Here is a 6,117-nt window from a genome sequence, read left to right as displayed (position 1 = left end):
TTTCATTTCTTTAAAAAAACAAAAAGTAAAAAAAATGAAAAGGGAATAAAATAAATTCCAAATATAGGGGTATTATATACCAAAATTTTCAGAAAAAAATTCCTACTCGTTTAACATTTTTCCAAGTCCAAAATAAAAAAAATTAAAAATGTTTTTTCAGAAAAACCTCTAAAGGCTTTATTTTCTTTTTGCAATTATTTTCTCCATAAAACTCTCGTTTTTCTTGGCTCAAATATTTTCAAAAGTGCCCCTGATTTTGGAGGGTCATATTCCTCCTCTCTTTCTTGCTTGCAAGAATTATTCCCCGGCATTTCTCGTGTGAAGAAAAAATAGAAATGCAAAAGCAAAAATCGAAAGAATTCAAATGCAAACTTTATTTCAATCAATATGCATAGATGCTTAGCTACAATGTAAAACATTCCAAATTAGGAAATTTGGGATGTTACAAACCTACCCACCTTAAGATGAATCTCGCCCTCGAGATTCGGGTTGGCTAGAAAATAGGTGCGGGTGGTCTCGACGAAGATCCTCTTCTCGTTCCCAGGTGGCTTCTTCCTCGGTGTGGTGGCTCCACAACACCTTGCAGAACTTGATGATCTTGCTGCGGGTAACTCTGTTGGCAGTCTCGAGAATCATGACGGGTTTCTCCTCATACGTCAGATCACTGTCAAGCTGTATGGCCTCTAGGGGCACTGTATCTCTCAACGGAACATCAGCCATCTCAGCGTGGCATTTCTTCAACTGGGAAGCATGGAAGACATCATGAATTCCGGACAATCCTTCCGCAGTTCCAGTTTATATGCAACTTCGCCTCTACGTTCAAGAATTTTGTAGGGGCCAATGAATCGGGGTGCTAACTTTCCTTTCACACCAAATCTTTTGATTCCTCGAAGTGGAGACACCCGATGATATGCTCGGTCTCCCACTTCGTATGTTACTTCCTTGCGTTTGCTGTCGGCATAACTTTTCTGCCTGGACTGAGCTATCTTGAGTCGGTCAGGAATCAGCTTGACCTTCTCTTCAGAATCTCGGATAAGGTCGGGACCAAAAAGTTGTCGGTCTCCAACTCCATCCCACATCAACGGTGTTCTGCACCTCCTTCCGTATAGAGCTTCGAAAGGGGCCATCTTCAGACTGGTCTGATAGCTGTTATTGTATGAGAATTCGGCATAAGGAAAATTGTCATCCCAACTAGACCCATAGTCTAGTGCGCAAGCTCTCAACATCTCCTCCAGAATCTGATTGACTCTCTCAGTTTGTCCATCTGTCTGTGGGTGAAAAGCTGTACTGAACTCCAATCTCGTTCCCAAGGTTTCATGTAGTTGGTGCCAAAATTTTGATGTGAACTGAGTCCCTCTATCTGACACAATACTCCTTGGTACTCCATGCACACATACGATCCTGGTCATATATATCTTGGCCAGCTTGGCACCCGTGTAAGTAGTCTTGACATGAATGAAGTGAGCTACCTTGGTCAAACGACCGACCACAACCCAAATAGAATCATAGCCAGAACGGGTCCTGGGTAATCCTGTGATGAAGTCCATACCAAGCTTTTCCCATTTCCACTCGGGTATCAGCAGAGGTTGAAGCAAACCTGCTGGCTTCTGATGCTCGGCTTTTACTCGCTGACAAACATCGCATATTGCTACAAACTCGGCAATGTCTTTCTTCATTCCTGTCCACCAGAAACTTTCTTTCAGATCCAGATACATCTTGGTGTTGCTGGGGTGTATCGAGTACGGGGAATCATGGGCCTCCTGAAGTATCAACTTCCTGAATCCGGGATCATTGGGCACATAAATGCGATCCTCAAACCATAAAGTTCCGTGTTCATCCTCACGAAAACCTTTAGCCTTCCCGTCTTTCATTTTCTGCTTAATCTCAGCTATCTCCTTGTCTGATTTCTATGCTTCGCGGATCTTTTCTGTCAAAGTGGACTGAATTTCTAGTGTGGCAACAAATCCTCTTGGAACTATTTCCAATTTGAGCTCTCGGAGGTCATCGGCTAACTCCTGGGGTAACCCTCCTGCTATGATTGTGTTCGCGTAACTCTTGCGGCTCAACGCATCGGCTACAACATTTGCCTTGCCTAGGTGATAATGCAATCTCATGTCATAGTCCTTGATCAATTCTAGCCATAGCCTCTGTCTGAGGTTCAACTCCTTCTACGTGAAGATATATTTCAGGCTCTTGTGATCAGTGTAAACATCACAACTATTTCCGATCAGGAAATCTCTCCAAGTCTTGAGAGCGTGCACTACGACTGCTAGCTCCAAGTCATGCGTGGCATAATTCAACTCATGGGGTTTGAGCTGTCGGGATGCATAGGTTACAACTTTACCTTCTTGCATGAGCACTCCTCCGAGCCCTTGACGAGAAGCGTCACAGTAAACCTGGAAATCCTTCCAAATGTTCGGCAATATCAGCACTGGGGCTGTAACCAGACGTTTCTTCAACTCTTGAAAACTGGTTTCACATTCCTCAGTCCAAACATACTTGGACTCCTTCTTCAACAACTCTGTCATGGGCTTGGCGATCTTTGAGAAATTCTCAATGAACCTCCAGTAATATTCGGCAAGTCTGAGGAAACTGCGGATCTCCTTAACTGAAGTGGGTGCTACCCATTCGGTGACTGCTGCGACCTTGGCAGGGTCCACTGCTATACCTTCTCCTGAGATGACGTGTCCGAGGAATCTGACTTCCTTCAACCAAAACTCACATTTGCTAAACTTTGCATACAGCTTATGCTCTCGAAGTTTCTCCAGAACTAGACGCAGATGTTCCTTGTGTTCCTCCTCGTTCTTGGAGAATATCAGTATGTCATCGATGAACACCATGACAAACTTGTCCAAGTATTCCATAAATACCTTGTTCATCAGATTCATAAAATACGCCGGAGCATTAGTCAGTCCAAATGACATCACCGTATACTCGTACAAGCCGTACCGAGTGGTGAAGGCTGTCTTGGGAATATCCTGTTCACGAATCTTCAGCTGATGATACCCATATCGAAGATCGATCTTGGAGAATATGCGGGCTCCAACTAACTGGTCAAACAGATCATTGATCATCGGCAAGGGGTACTTGTTCTTGATGGTCACCTCGTTCAATGCATGATAATCGAAAACCATTCTCAAGGACTTATCCTTCTTTTCAACCAAGAGCACTAGGGCTCCCCAAGGTAAAGAACTTGGGCGAATATACCCTTTGTCCAACAACTCCTTAATTTGCTTCTTGATTTCTACCAAGTCATTTGCGGGCATCCGATAGGGTCTCTTGGATATCGGGGCTGTTCCGGGTAATATCTCAATCAGGAACTCAATCTCTCTATCAGGTGGCATGCCCGGCAATTCCTCCGGGAATACATCTGGGTATTCTTGTACAATCGGTACTTCCTCCTGGACTACTCCCGTAAGAGAGTTTACTCGTTTACTAAGTGTCGGGCGCTGAGACACATACTTTATCCTCTTTTTCTCGGGGGTGGTGAGAAAAATAGACTTAAGGGCACAATCAATATTCCCTTCATACTTCGCCAACCAATCCATGCCTAGGATTACATCCAATCCCTGGGACTCTAATACGATGAGGTCGGTGGGAAAAGCGCACCTTCTCAGCTTCAGTATAACCAGCTGTAGTTCTCCCACCATGCAGCTGCAGGGCCTTCAAGTTGATGCGCGGCAAAGCGCACCTTCTCAGCTTCAGTATAACCAGCAGTGATAAGTTCCCGGTCCATCTTGCGGAGCCAATCATCTCCCACAATGGGCTCAATGCTGCTGGAGAAAGTCGGAGGGTTCAACCTCAGGAAACGGGTGAGATTGTCGGCCTGGGGTGGATGATGGTTGTTGTTATTGTTCTGGTTCTGGATGATCAGCTGCATCAGGGTATTCTGTTGCTGAATCAACTGGGTGAGTTCCGGCGGAAAGTTGGAAGCAGGGGCACGTCTCGGAGGCATCTGATGTTTGTAGAGGGGTGAGATTAGCATAGAACAATGGTCTAAAGAGTAATTACACTACCCATATGAAATGCAACAAACAAGTATCACCACACATTTTATTCAATACCATCACAAAAGGTTTACACACGGGGATACAAAATTCGATAACCTAAACATCGGCCTAAGCGTTTAACGGTAAGATAAATTTGGTGGTCTAGTCTAAGTGTCCTCCTCAGAAAAGCATGGTGGTGGGTCCTTTGGTGGAGCTTTCTTCATAGTCCTCCTCATTGCTGATCAAGGGGGCTACGTCTCCTTTGGGATGAAGGTTCTCGCCCATGTCCAGTTCCTCCTCTAGGTATGCAACTCGAGTCTTCAGCTTCTCGATCCTCTCCAGAAAGTCCTTCACCTCCAATTCGTGCTCATAGTGGGCTTCCCGGGCTGCTTCTTCGAGTTCGAGTTCGCGGAGTGACAGTTGCTTGATCTTCCTGGCGTCCTTGATCACACGATGCTCCAGAGTCCCGCTGTGCTTGTCCAAGGTCTGGGCATAGGACAGGAGAGCGTCCTTGGTCTTGCTTGAGATGATTTCTCCATCTTCTCCTCTCCGGGATACCGTGAATAGGTCCGGTGAAATAGGGCAGCCTCTGTACACTTCCTTGATACGTCTGAGTGCACAATGGACCGCCATGTTCCTTCCGAGAATCCAGTTGGGTGCGATGAACTTGAAATCCACCGGCTCAGTGCGCGGCTCGAATGTCCTTCCGGGAACGTGCATCCTTCGGCAGAGAAATCCTCAAGTCCTTGGTGATCTGTATCAGCTCCTTTCCGAAAGGCATAATGGCGTCGGGCTGGCAAAACTCCGTGAACTTAACGGGGATGAAGGTGGCCATCTAAAACATTGGAAAATCGGAGAGAAGTCAGAAATGATCAGAAGAGGAAATAGAGGATTTATAGACATAAGAAAATAGTTTTCTTCCTAAGGCTTTTCCATTCCTAGAGGTTACGTCCTACGGCCAGCGTGTGCTCTGATACCATTTCTGTAGCCACCCGACTCAATACGAGTCAAGCCTCTGGTGTTTCCGTACCATCCCAAGATCATGCTGGTACACAGTCAGTACATCAATGTATATATCAAGAGTTCAATCACACAACTTTATTAATCGAAATCTCATAACGGGTACTTTATTACAATAATGGATTACAATAAAGTGGCTGAAGGCCATCTCATGAGATATCTAACAAAGACTAGCGGAAGCATCAGGTAGACGAGTCCATCCGACTCCAGGGCATGTCGTTGAGCGTAGATCGTATCCTCACTCCTGGTCGGAAAAGTACTCTGCAGCATGATACGTTGCAGCCGTGTAGGCCAGCATATGGAATATGCCGGCAAGTCATCAACGAGAGGGAAAAAAATAATAACCAACTATCTCTACATGCATAATTGGCAGGTGGGCACATAAGTTTTGCATAAAGCCAATTTTCTCCTACAACAAGAGAGGGCTGAAAGCAAAATATTACTACATTATTTGTTGTTAGCGAGATGGTTCCGCCAACCAATTCTCGTACCCGAGTTGTTGATAATTCCCACATCATTATTAACTTGTGTCGAGAGTTCAGGGAAATTTCAATGCCTTCGGCTCAAGTTAGTCCATGACCGTGGACACGGCTAATCGATTAGGTTGGGCACTCTGCAGAGTTTTGCACACGTTCCCCGCAAGATTTGATCGCCTCCGAGTATGTCCTCGCACTTCAGGGTGTTTGAAGACCGGATGATCAAAACATGGTGTTTCAACGGGTTGCTCTGAATCCCTGTCGGTGCCCATCCATTCCTATCATTCTTCTACATCTGCTAGCACCGCCTGTCCAGAGTCGCCGCGTTGTCCAACCAAGCCAGAGCCCATAATGACTTGTGGCTGTGCAGGTAAGCCTTGGGTCTTGAAGCCTCCGTCCGTCTCTTCGAGCCTGGGTGAAGCTTTCCGCAAGATGTCATGGCCGTCTCCAGCATCCCGGGGTCGTCCACTGGTTTCTCCAGGGAGCCCGTCAAACCGTCCTTCACCCAGAGTTGCATTTCTTCACGGGGTCTTGAAAATCTTGTCTTAACCGGTCTTGGTTATTTAATCATCCTCGCATCACTCGTGTTATGCACTCAACCAAAATCCCGTCTACTCAAGCATAGCCATATG

Source organism: Hordeum vulgare, chromosome 5H (genome assembly GCF_904849725.1).
Source record: "Hordeum vulgare subsp. vulgare chromosome 5H, MorexV3_pseudomolecules_assembly, whole genome shotgun sequence".
Lineage (NCBI taxonomy): Eukaryota > Viridiplantae > Streptophyta > Magnoliopsida > Poales > Poaceae > Hordeum > Hordeum vulgare.
Note: the sequence above shows the minus strand (reverse complement) of the source record.